We start from the raw sequence: 24,267 nt of genomic DNA, 5'->3' as shown, positions 1-24,267 counted from the left end.
ATTTTGCTGATCCCTGGGCTTTGTATTTGGTTTCTGTGTTCCTCCATTTTCTTGTGTGGCCAGAGGTAGTTTCTTTACTCACCAGTGGGAGTGGGGAGTACTGAGCTGCTTGTTTGTCCTCAGAGGAGTGGTTAGAAGCAGCAACTAGTAATTTGTCGGCCATTTTGGGTCATTTCCTGTTTTTCCAGCCCCTGCTATAAAGCACGCGTTAGCTACCATTGCACACTAGGGCAGCCCGGTTAATCAGATTTAAACTATTAGGGCTACCTAAAGTCCACTCTTCAAATTTTCCCTTAAAACTACCTTCCTCAAAGTATACTACTGTTCTATTTAGTGTATCCTACAACTATAAATTATCTCTACTTGACTCCCAAGTAGACTATTCTCTATCTGTATAGCGAATCACTTGCTCCTACAGTACTTATCACCTCGATACAGCACTCTTGTTATAGAAAGTACCCCAAAGAAAGCAAACCCCATTTCTCGGTCACCCACATCCCACAGAACCTTTTCTTAAGTTTTTCTGTCTATTCCTTCTAGCATGTCGAGGGATCAGTTGCTAATGTCCTCTCCTGCTCAGCTGGTGAACCTGGGAATATTGAGGCAATGTTACAATTGCCTCATGTACACAGACAACCCTCTCCTCCTCCCACAAAACACAAATACATGCGAGAGATGCAACTATACGGCCAAACTGGAGGCTGAGCTCTCTCAACATAGGACTGGCATGACCAGACAGGAGGAGAAGGTAACCACACACACTATAGACCCCAGTCTCACATAATACCATCACAACCTCAAATCATACACATAAACACACAAAGACATACTCGGAGGCTCTGATCAAAAATCTACCAAAACAGCAGAGGCCACCAAAGCAGACACCCAACAACTACCACCTCAGAACACAACACCTGCAACACATAGACCACACAGTCAGAGTGTCAAGCAGTCACAGCCCTTAAGGCCAAACACAATGCCAGACACACTAGTCATTGGTGACTCCATAGTCAGACACACTGACGTCCCGCTCACCAGACTGAGTAAGGAGAAGGTCACAGTAAGCTGCCTGTCGGGTGCTAGAATCCACCACATAACGCATGCACTCAGGTCTCTCAACAGCAGGTACAAGTACGACTCAATCATTGTCCATGCTGGTGTTAACGACCTGAGGCACCTCCTTGGACTACATGAAAAGAGACATAGAGGAGCTCTCTGATTATGTAGCCCAAGCAGGTATGACCCTGACCTTGAGCAGTATCCTACCTTCACCAAGAATGATGCCACAATACAGAGATAAGATGATCAGCTTTAACAATTGGCTTAAACTCTGGTGTCATTCAAAGGGGATCAATGTCTGTCTGCCTGGGATGACATGCTGGACAAGCCACGCTGCTTATAAGGGACGGCTTGCACTTGTCACCCTGGGATTCCAGATTTTGGCAAAGGCTCTTGCCACCCCCATAGTGCCTTTTTTGGCAAGGCTCAAAGTCTAAACCTACCACCCTAGAACAAAACAAAGAAAAAAAACTAAGGGTAATGCTGCTCAATGCCAGAAGTCTCAACCTCAAGATGCACGCACTCGAGGCCCTTCTAAGTATGGAGAACATCGATGTCTGTGCTGTGACAGAAACCTGGTTCAAGGCTCCTGAGAGCACCCCAGCACTATCAGGTTTTACCTCATATCATGCGTTCCGGCCCCAAAACCCGGACAATACCAAGAAAGGAGGAGGGGTATCCATATTCATCAAGGAAACCCACACCTCAAGATTGTTGGCATCGCACGATGCATCGGAAACCATCCAGGTGCAATTAACCATAGGCAAGATTGCTCTGCAATTTGTAGCATGTTACAGGCCACCCTCGCAAACTCAGGAACCTCATATGGCCTTCCTGAAAACACTGGAGGGGATAAATGTATCTCCAAACACCATCATACTAGGTGACTTCAACTACCCTAATATAGACTGGGAACACTACTCAAGCCCAAACACTCTAGCCCAAAAGTTCCTGGAATTCATAAACTCAAATGCCATGGAACAACTAGTCACCATCCCCACAAGAGGAGAAAACATACTTGATCTCATCATCACGAACACGGGAGCACAATGTTCAACGGAAGTATACCCCTCACTGGTGTGATCTGATCACAAACTAATCTCGCCGGCGGTCCTCATTCCCTCCCCCACCCAAAGGAATAAGACCACAATAAAGAACTTCTCGAAGCCGACTTCACACTTCTAAAGACTAGTGTGGTCTCCTTTAAGGCCCCTGAGCCGGCGGTTAACATTACTCAAACCGCTGAATCACTTACAAATGCCTTCTACCAGCACCTGCAGGCTGCATGGATCAGGCAATCCCAAGCAAAACAAAGACTCTTTGTACCAAAGGCAAGCATCCAGTCTGGTGGACCCCAGCCATAAACAAACTCTACAACAAAAGGAGAAAGCTACTACAAGATAGAGCAAAATCCTTAAAAGGAAAGACACCGCTGATCACTATAAGTAAAAGCTAAGAGCTCTCATAAAATCATCCAAAGCTAATTTTGAGAAAAAATAGCTAAGGACTCTAAAGACAACCATAAGGCATTCTTTAGCTATGTCAGAAACCTAGGAGGAAACTCCCAGATATGCTCAGAATTAGTTCAAAATGATGTGAAGATTACTGATCCTACAGGCGTTGCCAACATACTGGCTGACAGGTTCAGTGCAAACTCCCCTCCCCTAAAGGAGAGATATCTATACCAAATGATTGTAGCCCCCAAACATCTCTAACGCCCAGGTGAGAACTGCTCTCTCCAAGGCAAAGAACACAGCATCCATGGGACCTGATGGTGTCCCGGCTGTGTGCTCCATGAACTCAACGAGGAATTAAACCCACAATTAGGACAGCTGTTTAATCTTAGTCTCACCTCCAGATCACCCAGGAGTGGTGCACAGCGACTGTGGTCCCACTCCACAAAGGCGGTGCCTCCACCGACCCTGGAAATTACCGTCCCATTAGCTTGACAAGCCTTATCTGCAAAGCCATGGAGAGGATCATAATGGATCTCATAAATAAAGACATAGGGAACTTGCAGACTTTGGATCCAACCCAGTTTGGCTTTGTCAAAGGCAGATCATGCCTTTTAAACTTGGTTGACTTTTTCAAAACAGTCACCAAGGCCATTGACGAGGCAAAGGCAGTCCATACAGCCTACCTAGACCTGGCGAAGGCTTTTGATACAATACCTCACTCGGGTATCATTGAAAAACTCATCAACTTAAATGTAAACCCATACATTACAAGATGGGTTGCAAACTGGCTGAGTGACAGAACCCACATGGTCAGAGTTGCTGGCGCCATGTCAGACTCAAAGCCTGTCACAAGTGGTGTCCCACAGGGCTCAGTCCTGGGCCCACTCTTGTTTGGCATCTACTTTTCTGAAGTACAAGCAAACACAGGAGGGTTATGGCTGACAAAGTTTGCAGATGACTGCAAACTGGGCCGTGGTTGAAAACACATCCAACACAGATATCCTTCAGAAGGGTCTCACAGAAACGGATAACTGGTGCCAGAGCCATGGCCTAAAGTTAAATGCCAAGAAATGCATAGTCATACCCTTCGGGAAAAATAAGGTTACTAGCTACCATATAGGTGGCAATCCCTGAACACAGAAGAAGTTATTAGGGACCTGGGAACCCAGGTTGACAGTAACCTTTCATTCGACACTCATATTGCTAAATTAGTTAGGAAGACCTTCTACATTGCCCACCTTATCATGAAGGGATTCACATCTAGATCAAGGGAAGTCATAGTCTCCCTATACTCATCACTCATCAGACCAATGATCGAGTACAATGCCCCATTCGAATGTATCTGACCCGACACTTGCAGCAGCTGGAGAGGCCACAAAGTTCCTCACCAAAAGGATAAAGGGTCTCAAAAATCTGTCTTATGCTGCCCGACTGAAAGAACTCCAGTTATATTCAGTTGCTTACCGCTTGCTCAGAGGTGACCTATGCCTGACATACAAGGCCATGTCAAACCCAGATTTGATGAACATGCGTCATCTCAAAAAATCTAGATCCCTCAGAGCCACAAGGGCGGGAGACTTAAGCCTCGACACGGTTATTAATAGGACGTGCTGGAGGGATAGATTCATCACCCAAAGACTCCCTATGCTGTGGAACAAAATCCCAGTTTATGTGAGGCAGAGCACCTCGCTGGCCTTGTTCAAGAGGAATCTTGACCAATGGATGGGAGATCGCAGATACACCCCAGGGGTTACCTCAGTGTCACTGCTCGACAGAGGCACAGCAACATAATGGGCATAGTTTCTCCAAACTAAAGGGGTGGCGTAAGCCACAAAACTATGGGCTAGGCTTATAAATGCCCTCGGGCAGATAGCCTAGTATGAACCTATGAACCTATGAACCTATACAAAGTTAAAACATGAAAGATAACATTAAGTAGACTAATAAAGAGTGACATCAATTCTTCTATCACATTTAAAAAGACATTACATTCTAAAGCCAAATTCTTATCAAAAATTTTAAATGAAAAATACTGCAAGCAGAAATAGCACAAGTCCATAAAAACATATCAAAAGAATATTCATCTACACCCCAACAAACCATAGCACAAAACATGCCACAAAACAATCCAGTATGTGTAAATACAATGTCATAATTTTTTAGATAATAAATGAACCATAAGCAACCTCTACCAGTAGTGATGTTATTTAAGTATAAAGTTCATATAACACTGTATAAAATGAACAAAATGTGTAAAAATTTATAAAAATATATCTATATATATTTAACTACATATAAGATGCATGTAGAGTAGTACATGAAAATTCATACAGTCACTAAAAGTGTGTTAAACTGTTATACAGTAAATTCGTAAAATAAAATAAGAAGCCTGACTATCTCTTCAGTGCTTTTAATTACAGCAAGCTACTAATAGATACGCTATCATTTAAGCCTGACCAATGTAAGGCATCAAGCCATAATTGGCACACTAATTCAGCCTTTTCTAATAAATAAAGCCATGCAGCTCCTCTTTCCATAGGTTTCTGAACCTCCAAAATAATAAATTTCAAACAATGTCCATTATTCCACTTAATATGTTTAGCTAATGCGTTAACATCACACTTATCCCTTATACTTCTAATGTGCTCACCGATCCTGTTTTTAAGCTTGCGTTCTGTCTTTCTGACATAAAAACAGGAACAGATAGAGCCGATTGCACAGTAAACAACTCATTCAGTGAGACAGCAACATCTCCCTGGTATCTTAACTCTGATGTTATTAATAGCATATTCATTCACCTCCAAAATGTAGGAGCAAAATTTACAAACTCCACATTTATACATATACCCACTCACCGGTGGGGTGTCAGAGTGTTCAAATAAGTTCTTTAAATTGGAACCCTTTCTAAAAATGCAGACTGTTTTTTCATCCAAGGTGTTAATAAGTTCATTTTAACCCCTTAATAGGTTCCAGTTTTTAAACAAAATATCCTTAACTAAGATGAAAAAGTTGTAAAAAAATACATTGGTAATTAGGAGGAGGGTTAGACTGCAAACCTGTAGAGTGTTCACCCTCAATATGCCCTGAGATTCTAGGGGTGAAGATAAGTGAATTATTACAACAATACTCTGGGGTCTCAACCAATAAGGGGGATTCAGAATAAATTTCGGTGGTCATTTGTCCTCCCAGAATGGGTGAAAAATGCCCATCACGTCTTTTGTTCATAACCTCATTCATAATGTTGTTAATCAACCTAAGGGGGTACCCTCTCAAAGAGAAAATCTCCTTAAATTTTGAACATTCGACAACAAAAGCTTCCCATAAAGTAACTATGCGGGCGGCATGGACAAATTGTCCTTTAATAACCTCACGCTTCTGTATAACGGATGGCAGCTGTCAAAGTGAAGGAAGCTATTAGAGTAGGTTTCCTTGCGGAAGATCTCAGCTACAAATCTCTGATGTTCCAAGTCCTTAATCAGGAGAATATCTAAATAAGTAATGTCATTTACTTTAGTGCTATAGGTAAATTTAAGGAATGATGTTGTTGTGTTAATATAATCAAAGAATGGGGTCACTTGCTCTCTTGACCCCTTCCATAAAATAAAAATATCATCCAAATAATGTACATAAGTATGACAAAAGCTGAAAAATTGTGATGTTCTAAGGTTGCGTTTCTCCCATTCAGGCATAACAATATTTGCATACAGACCTCCGCAAGCAGAACCCATTGCTGCACCCTGCTTTTGCAGGTCTTAGTTGTTGAATAAGATGAAATTACTCTTAAGTACTATGTCAAGAATCTGTTCATACATGTTGTGATTACCTTTTGTCCAAAGGGGTCACTCAAGAGAGAATTAACATATATGAACAGATTCTTGACATGGTACCTAAGCACTTTAGAACATCACAATTTTTCAGCTTTTGTCATAGGACCTCAGGGCATATTGAGGGTGAACACTCTAGAGGTTTGCAGTCTTTTTCATCTGACGCCCCGTTGGTTAAGGATATTTTGTTTAAAAGTTAGAACCTATTATGGGTTGAAAATTAATTTAACACCTTGGGTGAAAAAACAGTCTGCATTTTTAGAAAGGGTTCCAATTTGAAGATCTTATTTGAACACTCTGACACCCCACCGGTGAGTGGGTATATAAGATCTTCAAACTGGAGTTTGTAAATTTTGCCGCTACATTTTGGAGGTGAATGAATATGCCATTAATAACATCAGAGTTAAGATACCAGGGAGATGTTGCTGTCTCACTGAATGAGTTGTTTACTGTGCAATCAGCTCTATCTGTTCCTGTTTTTATGTCAGAAAGACAGAACGCAAGCTTAAAAACAGGATCGGTGAGCACATTAGAAGTATAAGGGATAAGTGTGATGTTAACGCATTAGCTAAACATATTAAGGGGAATAATGAACATTGTTTCAAATTTATTATTTTGGAGGTTCAGAAACCTATGGAGAGGGGAGCTGCATGGACTTACTTATTAGAAAAGGCTGAATTAGTCTGGCAATTATGGCTTGATGCCTTACATTGGCCAAGCTTAAATGATAGCATATCTATAAGCAATTTGCTGAAATTGAAAGCACTACAGAGATAGTCAGGCTTCTTATTTTATTTTACGAATTTACTGTATAACAGTTTAACACACTTTTAGTGACTGTATGAATTTTTATGTACTACTCTACATGCATCTTATATGTAGTTAAATATATATAGATATATTTTTATAAATTTTTACACATTTTGTTCATTTTATACTGTGTTATATGAACTTTATACTTAAATAACATCACTACCAGTAGAGGTTGCTTATGGTTCATTTATTATCTAAAAATTATGACATTGTATTTAGTAGAGGTTGCTTATGGTTAATTTATTATCTAAAAATGATGACATTGGAATTATACTGGATTGTTTTGTGGCATGTTTTGTGCTATGGTTTGTTGGGTTGTAGATGAATATTCTTTTGATATGTTTTTATGGACTTTTGCTATTTCTGTTTGCAGTATTTTTCATTTAAAAATTTTGACAGGAATTTGGTTTTAGAATGTAATGTCTTTTTAAATGTGATAGAGGAAGTGATGTCACTGTTCCCTGGTCTACTTAATGTTACCTTTCATGTTTTAACTTTGTATCTGATGAAGTTCCTGATTAAGCACTTTTGGTATGAAAGCGCTTATACCTGTGCATATTAAAATGGATTTTACAGCCGTTTCCTGCTTTTTGTGACTTCATACACTTGTGAGACACAAATCTGTCCTGCCAACAAGTCCTACTTATATCACAGACCAGGTTGAGGTCAAGTGTACAGGTTGCTCGAGTGGAGCTTGACTTGCGGATATGCAGCAGTCCCATCAAGACAAGGTCTGAGATTGCTTTGTATGCCAGGCACAGGTCACCTCTGAGGAGTCTGTATGAAATTGAGTAGAGGGACAGGGCTTTTAGCCTATCTGTGTAGGGTAGATGTTTGAGGTCCTGGATTCTCCTTGTGAGGGACCTCTGTGGTCTATCTAGCTGCTGCATCTGCTTTACGAGGTACATGCTGAAGGCAGCATTGTACTCAATAATTGGCCGTATAAGGGAGGAATACAGAGATGTTATGGCCTTTTTGTCCCTGGATGAGATACCCTTACTTATGAGGTGGGCCATGTGGAAAGCTTTCCATACAATGGAAGCAATATAGTGGTCAAAAGTCAGATTGCTATCAACCTGGGTGCCCAAATCCCTCAATACTGATTGTGTACGTAGGGCATTGTTATTAATGTGATAATATGTGGGGACATCACTCTCCCCAAAGGGGATAATGATGCATTTTTTGGTTCATAGGTTCATAGATTAGTACTAAGCTAACTGCCCTTGCGAGCCATTTTAAGCCTAGCCAATTATCCCCTGTGAGATTCAAACCTTGTACCTTGTGTTTGTAAGGCAAACACCTTAACCATTAGGCCACCCTCCCAACCCTATATAATTATAGGTTCATAGATTAGTACTAGGCAAACTGCCATTTTAAGCCTAGCCAATTACCCCATGTGAGAATCAAACCCTGAACCTTTGGTTTATAAGGCAAATACCTTAACCATTATGCAACCTCCCACCTCCCATTCAGCCTGAAGCCATGTTTCTGGGACCAGTTATTTGTTTGGGTGACACCCTCTTGGAAGACGGTCCACATCACTTGGGGAATTGATGACTGCAACCAGCTTGCATTCATCTGCAAACTTGGTCAGCCATGGCCCACTGGTTTTGGCCTGCACCTTACAGAAGTATATCCCAAATAGCAGAGCCCCCAAGACCGATCCTTGTGGTAAACAACTCATTGCGAGTCTACTGCTTGAGGTGGCTTCCCCTATTTTGATTAGGTGGGTTCTATCAGTGAGCCAGTTTGCTACCCATCTGGTAGCATATGGATTGATGCCTAATTTAGAGAGTTTATCTACTATGCCTGAGCGGGGAATAGTGTCGAAAGGCTTTGGCCAGGTCAAGGTAGGCAGAGTGCACAGTCTTGCCCTCATCCATGTCTTTGGTGACTGTCTCAAAGAGGTCGACCAGATTTACCAGACATACTGATGAAGTGAAATGAATAAACCAGCGACAAGACCAATGCACAACGGGAGTCCTCTTCACGAACACAAACAGTAACAATCCAGTAGTCCTTAACGCAGTTTTTATTGAAAGCAAAAACGTTCTTTTAGGACGACACGTGCTAGCTCAGAGGTTTGGAAATCAATTGACTAAGTGAGTTGAAAACACTTATATAAAGTTTAAACTCTGAGTCACAGGAAGTGACAACATAATCTCATCAGACTTCACTGATTTTTTATGTACAAAAACAAATACATTTTAACAATTATATGTACATACTTTTTCAGATTTTAATAAAAACAATAATAAAAAGCATGTTATAAAACAACAGTCTGGTCTAAAAAACTCTCCTGTATGGTTTTTGCTGTAAACCTACAGGCAAACCCTATACTAACCATAAATACTATTGTGTGTAAATAAAAGAAAGTGTATTATATACCTTGCATCTATTCAAAAAAATAGGACTCTTAAAACAAGAAAGTACGTTGTTTTAATAAACTATTATAATCATAAAACCCAATCTTAAGGTAGTTCTCTAGCGCAAATAACTCCGCAATTTAAGAACTGCAGCAATGTTGCAGTTTTCATTTAAACCGTTTGACATTACTAACAACTTTTTGACTATTCATCCATTCCACACTTAGAAGCGGTGGAATGGATAGGTCTCCTGTTGAATGAGTTAGGAGCTACTAGATCTGAAATTGATTTAGTCACAGAACTGCTCGACATAGTGTTGACCTCTAATTTTTTCATGTTTGACAAAGAGTTCTACTTGCAGAAACAAGGGGTGGCAATGGGCTCCCCTTGAACAACAATAATCTCTTTGTAGCATATTGGGAAAAGCACTTCCTGTTTAATAACAACGATTTGATGAAGAATGTCATCTTCTATACTAGGTTTTTAGATGACATATTTATATTGTTGCGTGATGAAGTCACATGTGCGAAACATTTTGTAGATGTCATCAACGAAACTACACAATGCTTAAAATTTACACACAAATTTTCCACGAAGGAAATTGACTATTTAGATGTCAAACTAGTGAAAGATCTTGAGAATAAAGTACTAACATCAACAGTGTTTAGAAAACCCACGTATGTCAATTCTTTCTTACATTTCTCGAGTCTACACCCATTTAGACAAAAGCGATCAATAGTCAAAAGTCAATTGGTCAGAGCTGGTAGGATGTGCAGTACTTTAGTAGACTTCACAAAAGAATGTATTTTTCTTAAAGATCTATTTTTGAATCGGGGCTATCCTGATAAGTTGGTCGATGAGCTTATAAAAGAGGTCAATCAAAAAAGGTTAGAAGGATATTATAAACCCCTTCTAAACCAAAGTAATTCCTCTCTGTTCGGTCAAATTGATAATTTGACAACATTAGATACCAACATAACAGAGACCGAACAGTTGATTGTGGTTGAAAAAGTGGAAACTAGTTCAACAGAACAGATTGAACACCCTTTTGTTTTAAGCCTTGTTACAACTTTCAACATGGATTCCAATGCAATTAGGTCAATTATATGTAAAAATTGGCAAATTATTTCCGATTCACCAACACTTTTGGAAAAACTAGGCCCCCGCCCTAATATAGTATATAAAAGGGCCAGTAATTTAAAATAAATTTTACAAAGGAACACTAAAAGGCATTTGTTTAGCAGACAAAAGGGTACATTCAAATGTGAAGCATGTAACTTTTGTAAATACATGAAACCAGGAAATTCATTCAACATTAGGAAAAAGAAATACCAGATTCATCATAGAATAAACTGTCAAACTTCTTCAGTTGTATACATAGCCTTCTGTGAGTGTTGCCCAGCTATATCAACACATATATGGGCATACATTCTTATTTATGGGCATTGATCATGTTCGGTTGACATCAGAGGTGGTAACATTGCTGCAGTTCTTAAATTACGGAGTTATTTGTGCTAGAGAACTACCTTAAGATTGGGTTTTATGATTATAATAGTTTATTAAAACAACGTTTTGAATAGATGCAAGGTATATAATACACTTTCTTTTATTTACACAATAGTATTTATGGTTTTAGTCAATTGATTTCCAACCTCCAAACCTCTGGAAGCTACTTGTCAGTCAGTTAAAAAACTTTTTTTTTTTCACAAACTGCATTAAGGACTACTGATTGTTACTGTTTGTGTAATGCAGATTTACCAGACATGACCTCCCCTTGACAAAGCCAAACTTGTGGGGTTGAGTGTTTGGAGGGTGCCAATGTCCCTGTTAATGAGGTCCATGATAATCCGTTCCATGGCCTAGCAGATCAGGCTAGTTACACTGATGGGTCTATAATTTCCTGGATCGGTGGATGCTCCACCTTTGTGTTAAGGGATAACAGTAGCTGTCCTCCACTTGGCTGGGACAAAGCTCGTACTCAGGCATTGGTTGAATAGAGTGCCTAATGGTGCTGCAAGTTCATGCCTGAGTTCACATAAGATGCAGCCTGGGATGTTATCGGGTCCCATGGAGGCTGTATTTTTTTGCTTTTGAGAGGGCAGTGATGACCTGTTCCATAAAGATAAAGGGTGGGGGTCAGATACTGGAGATGTCCTGATTTACTGATGGGGGGACAGAGGGGAGAAGTTTTTGCTGAATCTGTCAGTCAGTAGATTGGCTATATCTACACCATTTGTGTATGTGGTGTCCTTCACCACCAGTTCTGAACAGATCTGGGTGCTTCCTTTGAGGCTGCATACATATGTGAAGAAGGCCTTATGATTGTCTCTAGTAGATGTGGCCAATTTGGACTCAAAGTTGGCTTTAGAGGATTTCACTAGTGCTCTTCTTTGCTTGTTCAGGCTAAGGAGAGATTGCTTTCAATTGGAAACCTGCTCCTTCTTGGTCCTGGACAGCAATTTTTTCCTTTTGTTATATAGTTTATTTATTGCATACGTCCACCATCTGGTTAAGGAAATCAAATGTGCAGTCAACCTAATTAGGTCGTACTGATAGACCTGAGTACTGGAGGGGAAACTGGAAAGCCTAGGCTAGGGCAAGGTAGATGTACCTTGTTTATGTGATGCCTTCAGCTTAGGCCTAAGAATAATGCCCAACTACGGCCAGGATGAAAATGGACAACCAAAACCCAAGGACAGTGGGCCAAGGCAATATCCTGACAATGACGGACTCCTTTGTCAGTTTTAAAGTGGCCATCAAAAGCCAGAAGCTGTGAAGTATCCCCAGACCCAACTGATGAGCTAAATCAGCTTGTATGGAAGCAAAGGACCCAGTGGTGTATCAAACTCTGAATGGGTCTTCACAGAGGCCTGTGCCACAACTTCAGTCACTGGAGGAGACTGAAAAAGCATCTCACCTTCTTCAAAGATCACAAGCCTAGGTGGAATGGTGGACAGTGAACGAGTGTCATCCAAAACCCTAAGTTTGGGGCATTTTTCCTTTTCACACCTTGGTAGATCAACTTCAGCTCAAGTGGTGGCTGACATAGCATGTGTAGGCTCCAACAACATGCTAAAATGTTTAGCTAAAATCTCAGCCCTGTGTTTGATAGTTCTACTTTTAAAGCTAGCACAGAACCGACAGTTAGGAACATCAATGTTCTGGGCCCAAACAAGAAACACAAAAAGAAAGAAAGTGATATCAGAAGAGTGTCCACCAGCTTCAGGAGATGGAAAAAAATTGTCTGGTAGTCAGACCAGCCAAGGACTTCCATGCAAGAAATCCTATTAGGACTGCAACACTGAAACATGAAGAACACCAGGACAGCTTTTCAGGTACAGAATTTTCGAGTAGAGGATGCAGCTGTCTCAAAGGGATACAGAGTGTGCTTTCCTAGCATGAAATTAAGGTCCCAAAGTGGGGCCCAGGTTTCCTCTGTGGTCTTAGAAGCAGCACCCCTTTTAAGAATTGTTTGATTTTAGGCATGGACATATCTGATGAACTGAGGGGTAGACAGGCAGAGATGACTGGCAGGTGGGCTTTGATGAAGGAGTATGCCAGACCTGTATTCATGAGCTCAAACAAATAAGTTAAAATGACTGTGTAGGATTTTTAAGTGGTGGGTCTCCTTGCCTCCTCATGAATCCAAAGTACATCCTCAGGAAATTGGAATCCTAACATCCATATTCTTAGGTTTAGGGATGACAGGTTGGGATGAAGCAGTGTTCACCTCTGCTGTGTTATGAGGTCCAATCTGTGGGGTTGTTTGTGTTGACTGCTCCTGGCTAAGTGGAAAGGAAGGAGAAACCAATGCCTGCTTGGCTAAAAAGGAGTTGCCAGTAAGATTTTTGATTTTTTTCTTTTTGGGTCTTCAGTAATACTTTTAGTATAGTGGGGAGAAGCCATAAAGGAACTTCCCTCTCCACTGAAAAGAGTATGTTTATATCCTTCATGCCAAGGGTAAAGGAGCCCTGGTGTAAAATAGAGGAGGTTGCCAATAAGTCTGTCTTAGGAGTTCCCCACTTGTGGAGTATACCTAAGAAAATCTGGCTATTTAGGGTCAACTCAGGGGGGTCCTCAATGGATCTGCTTAGTGAATCTGCTTGAACTTTATCCTGTGATGGGATGTACACAGCCTGAAGGGATATGTTCCTCTGAGTAGCTAGGTCCCAAGCAAGCTGAGCCAGTCTGCATAGTTATGATCTGGGTCTTCTTTGCTTGCTTATGTACCACATGACAGTAGTGCTGTCTATGAAAACTCAAACAGGCCTGGTTTCTAGAGGTCTAGGAAAAATGTAAAGTGTTTGTATGAGAGCCCTTATCTTTTTTAGACTGATTTGTTCTTTTTGAGTTCGGACTGCCACAGGCCCTGGACTTTGTGCCCACTAAGCCTTGTCCAAAGTGTCTGTGTACATGTCTTGACTTGGAGTCTGTACTTTGGAAGGTAACCCTAGATCGAGGTTCACCTGGGACACCTACCATAAGATCTCCTACTTAAGACAAGGTATGAGGGAGATCTTTGTGCCTAGTGGGTGAGATTGCTGTGACCATAACATTTTCAGCTACCACTGAATTTTCCTCATATGCAGCCTGGGTAAAGTGGGCACTAGAATTTTTGCTACCATGAATTCCAGTGCTCTGACAATCTCCCTGACTGAGCATATCTTCATGGAGGTGAGGGACTGGAAGTAAACTGTAAGGCTTTGCACATTTTCCTGAGGTAAGCAGGCCTGCATCTTTACAGTGTCTAATCTGCAGCTCAAAAATCTTGGTCCTAAGTGGGTTGGAAGGATTACTTTTTGTAGCTTACTATGAACCTGAAATGCAGTGTGAACTTGAGATGTTACAATAAGATCTGAGGCAAAGTTGCCTAGACCAGTAGATCACCTAAACAGGATAAAGTCTGAATTCCCTGCATCTTGCAAAAGGCCATCACTAGTGCTAGGCACTTTGTGAACACTCTGGAGGCTATGGAAATCCCAAAAGGCAAAGCAGTAAACTGAAAGTTAAATGAGCTAGTAAAGAATCTCAGGAATTTCCTGCAGGAGGGGCAAATGGGAATATGCAGGTCGGTATCTTTCAGATCCAGAGAGACCAGGAATTCCTATGGAAGAATAAAGTGCAACAGGGTCTGGAGAGTAGAGCATTTTGAAAGTTGGCAGTTTGAGAAATGAGTACAGCAAAGAGAGATCCAGTATAGGTCTCCACTGTCCTTCCCTTCTTGAGACCAGGAACAGTCTTGAGTATAAACCCCTTCCCACAAACTGAAGAGGGACTGGATCTATCATGTCACAATTATCTGAAGTTTCTTACTGGAGGGTAGGAGGGAAAAGCTTCAGTGGATTGTGGGGTGGAGGTGTGAATACCGTTCAAGGGAGGAAGTTCCTTCCAAGACATAATGTAGGCATTTTTTATGATGGATAGTACCCACTTGACTGTAGTAATCTTGTCCCAGTTTGAAATGCACTGAAAGAAACATTTTGAGAGGGGAAGAGTAAGACCGGGGGGGAATTGGCTGATAGTAACAGTGTTTTATTTGTGAAGGGAGGCCTCCTAGATATAGGGTTCATATTACATTTTTCTTTAAATCTCTTCTTAGGTGCCTTTCTGTGCTTCTTCTAGGTTGCCTTTTAACAAAATATGTAGGCTTGGCTGTATAGTTCTCTGGTATTTAGGTAAAGAGGTAAGCAGGACTTGTCTGTGGTCTTTCATAGCTTTTCTTTGTTCCTGTAAAGTTTTGAATAAGTTACCTGCCTGTGGCCTGAAAAAAAAGATTCTTGTCTAAGGGTGAATCAATGAGCTTAGCTTTGAAGTATTCTGGTATGGGCTGGTTGCGCAACCATGTACCTCTGCATATAACAGTACCAGTAGCAGCTGCTCTGGAGAAGGCCTCAACAGCATCATAAGTGCATTTTATACTGTGTCTGGACACCTGAGTGGCCTGATTAACTGTGGTTGTAATTTGTTGCTTAGGGTCTGTGCTCTTTGAATCAACCACTACCTTGTTCAAAGTGTTAAGAATGGACAGCAGGTATTTACCCATTTGGGTCTGGTAGTTTGTAGTCCTGAAGGCCAACAGAAAGCACTGACATTTTTCCCCACCTATCCAAAGCAACTTAGGAGGTTTGCTAGACAAGAACATCACAGTAGAGGGGTCAGACACAGGATTCTCACAGGAAATTAAGCTCCTCTGGTACCTTGTAGACTCTGTCTGGCATACCTCTCAACCTAGAAACATCAAAAAGCTGGACAAGGCCCATGAAAAATTGGTACAAATCTGTACATTGATCAACATCTAATTTGCATACATAATTACGTAACCCCACCCACTCTGATGGAATTATAGGATACCAACTTTCAAATGCAAATTGAACAACGGACAACCAAAATATGGCACCAGAGTCTCCCTGCAGCCATTCTAATGTCTCATTACCTGGCTATTTCACCCCAGTTACAATAAACACTAATATGTGCATACTGCTTTACTTCTACAATGATTATTTGGATTTTATTTTTTACATTTTACAGCACAACAATGCACAAACACTAATAGATATCTGGTAAACAAAGCAATACTGTCTCATAATGAAAATAGACTTGGCATTAAAACTTCTCTGCCCTTGAAAAGTACAGTTGTGTATACTTACCATAAATGTAGATGTTCGAGTGTATTCACTGTTGCAGTCATCACACTTGGGTTATCCTGCCAGGAGTAGCTCTCAGTTGACCTCAATACCAGAGGCTTAGTATTTCTGCATTGGTTGCTGTTGCTCCAGGACTGACTGACTTGAAAAAAGTAAACAAACTATTATTGGCTAGTGCAATGCAGGGAAACTTCAAAGCACCTCAGTGAAGGAGCCAGATGAGTGCCCATTTACAAAGACCTCCATAAAATCTAACATCAAAAGACAGCATCCTGGGTCTCCTTTCCACACAAACCCTTGTAATAAGGGAGAGAAACTACCTACTATGCACACTTCTAGCTCCTCTGAGGTGAACAACTGAATTGGAAAGCCATCTCAACCAAAATCTCAGCATTTGAGACCGCAAAGCATTACTAAGCAAGAGTCTTATCCGTTAAAATGGTGAGGTCAACCAGTGGTACCTCAACCACATGCTGACTGCAGTACAGCTGAACAGCACCAGAAACAGAAACTACCTGATGGCCTACTCGGACCGTCCCATGTTGTGTCAGTAGAAATAGAAGGAGTGTATAGTAAAGCACTGTTGGATACTGGTGCACAAATCATCATCCTGTATAGAGACTTCTACCAAAAATACTTAAAGCATTTGCCTCTTGAAAAGTTAGAAGATTTGGAGATCTGGGGGATAAGTGACATGAAGTTCCCTTATGATGGTTATGTCTCACTCAAGTTTGAATTTTCCACTTCAGTTGTTGGGTCAACAGAAGTTTTTGAAACACTCACTGTTGTGTTCCCCAGGCCAAAAGGAAAGGATTCAGCATCTATTTTAGTAAGGAAAAATATAAATACCACGGAGTTCCAATAAGTGCTTCAACACCACTAAAGTATACTCTCACTAACTCCATTGTAATACCACAAAACAACTTGCAGAATAATTCCACTGGTAAACATCCCAAGCAATTCACCAACACGAATGGAATAAAACCAAACCAGTTTTATTAACGATAGCACTCATGAAATGCTGAATGACCTCAACATCTTATAAAAAAATGTTATAAAAACAAATATATGACACAGAAGGCGTATAACAATGAAATGAAAAAACACTAAATATTGAATACTGCTGACAATACTAAAATTAGGTTAAGCGTTCACACATATCATATGGGCTTCTTCAGAACACCATTAAATTAAACTGTCCGCCTTATAAAACTTTCAAGGCATCAAATTTGAATGGAACTGTTCAAAAATTTAAAGAAACAGTGCATTGTAACGTCAATTCCAATTCAAAACTAAGCTACCCATAACATACATTACCTGCATTATTGCCTTTGTGACTAAATGGCCCACTTTAAAAACAATCAACTAAAAAGATAATAATATAAGGTGCAATACATCTATAAAGTATACAATGTATAAATATAATGGTTATGTATGTATACAAATAATCAAGTTTTTTCTTATAACATCGTTGCTACCATATAGATAGAATTATATGTATAAATATAAATATAAATATCCATCAAATACATGTATACCTATCGCACTTCCTACACTAAAAGAACCCTCCATCCTAGTGATTTGTGAAATACACCTGAATTGTGTGTATGATATAAATATATATATATGTATGTAATGTGAACATATTATAAATACATAAATATATCTAGTTAATAAATTTGGCAGTTTAAACAACATAGAACATCAAGGTAGAAAACTTCTAAAACAACCATATATGCTGTAATACAAATAAAATTGTAAAACAGCCTTGTGACTAGAGTAATTGTTTATAACAGGAATAAAAACACAAAGATGATAAAAACTAACAAAGAGATTGCTCCCTTTCATACCGCTGTCAATGTGGGTCAATAAAGCCTAATTGTATTGTATTATTTTTATTTTATTTTATTTTATTTTACATTTGTTTGGTTTGGTTAGTCCAAATACATACCATTTTTTTTCAGAGAGACGAGAAAAAGAAAAGCTCCACAGTAAAAACAAGACTTTGAGTTACATTTCAATAATTTCATGATTACATTATAAGAAGAGACACAACTTACAGATATCAATTTCATAAAAGTTAAAGGAGAAAACCTCCACATAAAAAAACAGGACTTTGGTTTATATACAGAACATTCATGTTATATGTGGATAAGTGAAACAGTTTACTACTAGACAATAAAAGGTAAATTAACCATAACACGCCATAGTGATTTATGAGAGTAAGAAGCAGTTTAGCGAGGAACTTGATCAGATATATAAATAGTAGTATAGTACACACTGGAAAAAAAGAGAAGAGAGATGGAATTGGGAAACAATATAGAGGGTTTAGAGGACTTTAGGGTAGAGTGTTTAGTACAGGGACATAGCAGTGAGCTTTTAGGAATAATATTTCACTTTACTTGAAAACTGGCTAAAGTAGTTAGTCTTAGGTTTGAAGGAAGGGGATTCCATAGTTTCCTATGGAATTTTTAAATGCTTCAGTAAGTTGGTTAAGTTTAAGAAAGATGGGAAGTTCTAACCAGGCAAGTTTTTTTAGGTTTAGGCAATGATGAGTATGGTACGATTTTTCCTGTTAAATTTGGCAATTTGGTTGTAAGTCAGTCATAGAGAGTTTATGGAGCCTGGTTTTTTTTAGGGAGGGAGAAAACTTTTTAATTCTGTACATGGAACCAAGTTTCTTGTTTACCATTTTATAGTTTGACTGATGTATGTCAAATTTTTGAGCTTGTGATCAATAGTGACACCTAGAAGTTTGGTATTTGTGACAGGCTCTATGGGGTGCCATTAGTGGACTGAACGCGGAAGGTCATATTATTAGTAAGTGGAGTGGTGTGTGTCTAAGGAAGTGGCTGAGGTGGGAAAAATTAGTAGTAATTTTTTTTTGTTGGATTCAGGATAAGTTTTCTTTTTCCTTTCCATGAACCATGTTTCCAACGCAGCAGTTTTGGGTAACTACTTAAGCCATGTTGAGTTGTGGACAAGATTGTTTTTAGGAGTAAGATAGTGCAGGAGTTGCTTGAACCTTTCCATTTTAGACTCTGTTATACTTCTGTTTATCAAGATTGAGATAGGATAGGCTATAAACATCTGTGCTATTTGTAAGTATTCAGCTGGGGTCGATCGGGCGATATAAGCTGGATGGTTTAAGTTTCTTCAGTGGGGTGCTGATGTAGGAGGTGGATATTGGATGAAGGGGACTGGATGGTCTCAGTGAAAAATGAGTTAAACATATTTAGCTATTTTTCTTCAGGATCTCAGTAAGTTTAAGGAAGAAGGTTGTTAAAACTGCCCAAAACTTCTTTAGGGGTATTCTGATTGTTTGTCCTGGGAGGTGACAGTAGTTCTTTTATCCTGGGTGATATCTGACTTGTAGTAAATTTCTTTGTGTTTATTTAGGCATATTTGTAGGGCAATTAGCTCCATATTAGAGACCTTGGGAGGTTGTAATGGGTTTCAAAAATATAATATTGTGTTTCTAAACATTACAGCTCTTCCACACCACCTTTTTTTTTTTTCCTCAGATCAACCCCAACAACATAGTGGATTGTATAATAACTCAAAGCCTATTTGTATAAGGTAATAATATATGAATGTGTGGACAAACAGTTTCCTCTCATCTCATGATGGAAACAGATCCAGAAAGTGACTTGCCACAGGGGCTGGACCTAGTCCCAGAAGTTTGGCCTGCAGACAAGTTAAAGCATCCTTATTGCATTTTGCCTGTTGGGTTAAAGAATAAAGGAAGTACTCCCATTGTCCTGCATTCAGAAGTGCGTTTGGGAAATGTTTATGCTGCCACTCCCTTACCAGCTTCTGTGTTGACAAGAAATGAGAGCAGGGCCAATGGGTTGAAGCTAGAAGATATTGAGATAGGAGGTGGTCTCTTGCCCCCCTGAGTGGCTAACCAGAGTTGAAGAGCTACTAATGAAAAAGAAAAATTGTTTTTTCTACTAGTGAACTAGATGTGGGCTGTGCAAAAAGTGCAGAACACCGAGTAAGAGTAAAACAGGACCAGCCTTTCAGGGAATGTTCCAGAAGAGTAGCTCCAGGAGACCTGGAGGACTTAAGAAAACATTTGGAAGAACTAAAAGCCGCACGGATAATTTGAGAGTCAAGAAGTCCATATGCCCCTCCCATTGTCGTCAGGAAAAAGAATGGGTCAATTTGCATGTCTGTTGACTATCGTATTCTGAATCAGCGAAGCATTCCAGACCAGCACACAACTCCCTGGAATGAAGATGATCTAAATTGCCTGGTGGGCAATAAGTGGTTCAGTGTGCTAGACTTAAGTAGTGGATACTATTAAATCCCTATACACCCAGAAGATAAAAGAGAAGACTGCCTTCATCACCTCTTTGGGATTTTTTGAGTTTGATTGCCTACCTCAAGGTGAGAATCATGGAAAGAACAGTTGGAGACATGCATCTCCTGGAAGTCTTAGTCCTGGATGACATCATTGTCTTTGGGAGGACCTTAGAGGAGCACGAAGAAAGACTGATGAAGGTATTGGGCAGGATTGAGAAGGAAGGCCTGAAGTTGTCATTGGACAAATGCAAGCTCTTTCAACCTTCAGTGACCTATGTGGGACATGTACTGCCTAAAAATGGAATATCCACAGATCCCAGCAAAGTTGAAGCAGTGACATCTTGGCTCAGACCCAAAACTATCACAGAACTGCAATCTTTCCTGGGTTACTGCAGTTACTATAGAAGGTTTGTGGAGGAATTCTCAAAGATAGCAAGACCCCCCAACCATTTGCTCTGAAATGATGAGAAAGCAGATGAAACAGATGAAGATATCCTTGTGAAAAAACCTAAGAGACCGAGAGGTTCTAAAAAACTCATCAAGGGTCAATGGGCTCCTGAGTGTGAAGAGTTGTTTGATCAGCTTAAGTATTTCCTCACACATGCCCCTGTGCTGGCATATGCTGACTCAACAAAGCCATACACTTTACATGTGGATGTTAGCAGGGAAGGCTTAGGAGGAGTCCTTTACCAGGAGTATGACAAGAAGCTGAGACCTGTGGCTTTTATCAGTCAGAGTTTATCCCCCACAGAAAGAAACTACCTTGCACACAAGTTGTAATTCCTTGCCTTAAAGTGGGTGGCAGTGGACAAGCTGCATGACTATCGCTATGGGGCTGAATTTGAAGGGCAGACTGACAACAATCCTCTGACATGCATCCAGACCACTGCAAAGCTAGATGCTACTGGCCACAGATGGATGGCAGCTCTATGCAACTATAATTTCAGTTTGAAATGTCACCCAGGACATGAAAATGGAGATGCTGATGGCCTGTCCAGAAGACCTCAGGGAGATTTACACCTCGATGATGAATGGGTGGACATTCCAGCACCAGGGGTGACAGCAATGTGTCAGATTGCAACCTACTATCAACACACTGAATGTTGGGGCCAGAAGTTGGGTCTGTCTGCAGCAAGCATACCCCAAGCTTACTGTAATCTGGTCACTTTACAGGATTCATCACTACCAGCTTTGAGTAACAGTGACCTCAGGAGAGATCAAAGAGAAGGCCCCTTAGGTCAGCTGGTGGTAGCTGCTTTAGAGAAGAAACAAGTTAATATGCTTTGCATGGATATTCATCCTCTGGCAAGACTTTTGGCCAAAGAATGGGACAGACTCCAGATACAGAATGGACTAGTGTATAGGAGATCTCCAAGTGCACTCGGCAGTAAAAATGGCAATTGTTGCTTCCTCAAAAGTATAGAGAAGTAATAATCCAGTCATTGCAGAATGAACATGGTCATCTTGGTTATGATAGAACTATGGGTCTGGTAAGAGACAGGTTCTACTGGCCATGCATGAAGCAAGATGTTATGGATTATTGTTGTACATGTCTTTGTTGTATTCAGAGAAAGACTCTGCCAACCAGAGCTGCCTCATTGGGTCAAATGGAGAGCAGTGGACCCATGGAACTGGTCTGTATAGATTTTCTGTGCATTGAACTGAATGAAGGCGGGATCAGTAATGTGCTGGTTGTGACAGACCATTATACCAGATATGCTCAAGCATTTCCTACTCACGATCAGAAAGCTATTACAGTGGTGAAGTTCTTTGTACACTATGGCCTGTCAAAAAGGATACACTCTGATTAAGGACGTGAGTTTGAGAGCAAGCTCGTCCATGAACTACTCACTCTGTCAGGAGTCTAAAAAAGCTGCACCACTCCTTATCATCCTCAAGGGATCCTCAGCCTGAGCGTTTCAAGAACTTTACTAGATGTTGGGGACACTATTTGCTGAGAAGAAGACTCAGTGGAGCAGACATGTAGCCACAGTGGTGCATGCTTACAACAGTACTAAAAATGATACTACAGGATTCTCACCTTACTTCCTAATGTTTGGAAGAGAAGCTCGTCTTCCTGTTGATGTATCCTTTGAAGTCACAGCTGATGATACATCAGTGCGATTTCATTGCAGTTATGTGGAGAGACTCAAGAAGAACCTCAGACAGGCTTATGAGCTTGCTGAATCAACAGAACAAAGACATCAGTGAAACAAGGCTCACTATGACAAAAAAGTAAAGATGCATGACTTGCAGCCAGGGGACAGAGTTCTTTTGAGAAATTTGGGACTACAAGGAAAGCATAAACTAGCTGACCACTGGAGATGTGAGATTTACATAATTTGTTCTCAGCTACCTAATATCCCTGTCTGTCAAGTTTGCCTGAGGGGAAAGAAGGACCCATTAAAATCTGGCACCGCAACAACTTAATGCCTTTGGCAAAATCAGTGAGACTCATGAATCTGGAACCCAGAATGGCTCAGCGGAAGCCTAACGCAAGGCGATCCAGAAGGCTAAGACAGAGAGGAACTATCCTTTCCAATGTTCAGGAGCTTATGCTTCCTCCTATTAAAGGAGAGGAGGACAGTGATTATGACTGGGGTTTCAGTGGGCTTTTTCATGAGAATGTTCAAGACCTCATAGGCTGTAATCTCAATGTAAATGCACAGGAATTCATTCCTTGTCATTTTGAGCAGCCCAGACTTAACAATAGTTTAAGTAATGTTTCTGTACCTCTTGCAGAACCTGATACTGATGGAGGCCCTGCTATGCAAACTTCAGAAGATAGTGCTGAGGACAGTCATACCATTATGGAAAACAAAAGTGAAGTTATACAAGAGGAGATCTTAGAAGTAGACAATATACCTACTGAAGAACTGGACACTGAATGTGATCTGAGCGGCAAACCTTTCGAGCAAAATTCCTTAGCTGTTTCTTCTGAACCAAAACAGGAGAGATTGATTCAGCCCCCACACAGACTTACATATAACAGTTTGGGACATAGTACACAGGAACCTGTGACCACAGCTCATCAGAGAGTCTGTGCCCCTAATCCCTATGCCTCCTACTGCAGTGGTGACACTCTATCCCAAGTTAAGCATAAGGCTGATTACCCTTGGTGGAATGTACCTTTTGAATGCAAAAATATTGTTCAGTTCTTGTGGGGACCCAAGATTTTCAAGTTGGGGGAGAGTGTAGCTCCCATTGTATTTTATTGTAGAAGTAATAGACTATAGTTTTCCATTACACCACAAGGTGGAGCTCCTTTTCTGGGATATAAAAGAAAATTTTGAAAGTGAAAGAGGAGACTGGGATACTAGCTGAAGGAGGGAAGACTGAAACAGTTAGCTGAAGGGAAAAGGGGCCTTGCAGCATGACTGGGTTTTCTTTTCTAGTGCTTTGGGACAGGGAAGTGAAGTAGCAGACTGCATCTGTCTTTTCCTGAAATCTTGGATGATGGTATTTTGTGGAATCAGGAGAGAAGTCTGAAACTAGTAGTTCCATGCCTGCATATGATTCAGCAAGAAAATGAGTTCCTGTGGGTCTAGTACAGAGAAGCCATAGATGATTACCAAAGTTCTGGCAGGTGATTTTTCTACTTTTCTCATCAGAGGAACCACGGTGCCTGATCACTAGGATAGTTTCAATGGAGTGGTGAGAGGCTTTGGCTGTCATTTTATATTTTTATAAGATTGTGGATCCCCCCCCAAATCCTTTGTGGATTACAAATAACTGGGATCTATATGAGCTCCAACTTGGGCACCATCATGCCGGCAGCAAGACTGTAAGTAGTCCT

Source organism: Protopterus annectens, chromosome 2.part2 (genome assembly GCF_019279795.1).
Source record: "Protopterus annectens isolate FY-2018-M chromosome 2.part2, PAN1.0, whole genome shotgun sequence".
Lineage (NCBI taxonomy): Eukaryota > Metazoa > Chordata > Ceratodontiformes > Protopteridae > Protopterus > Protopterus annectens.
This window is presented reverse-complemented; position numbering follows the sequence as displayed.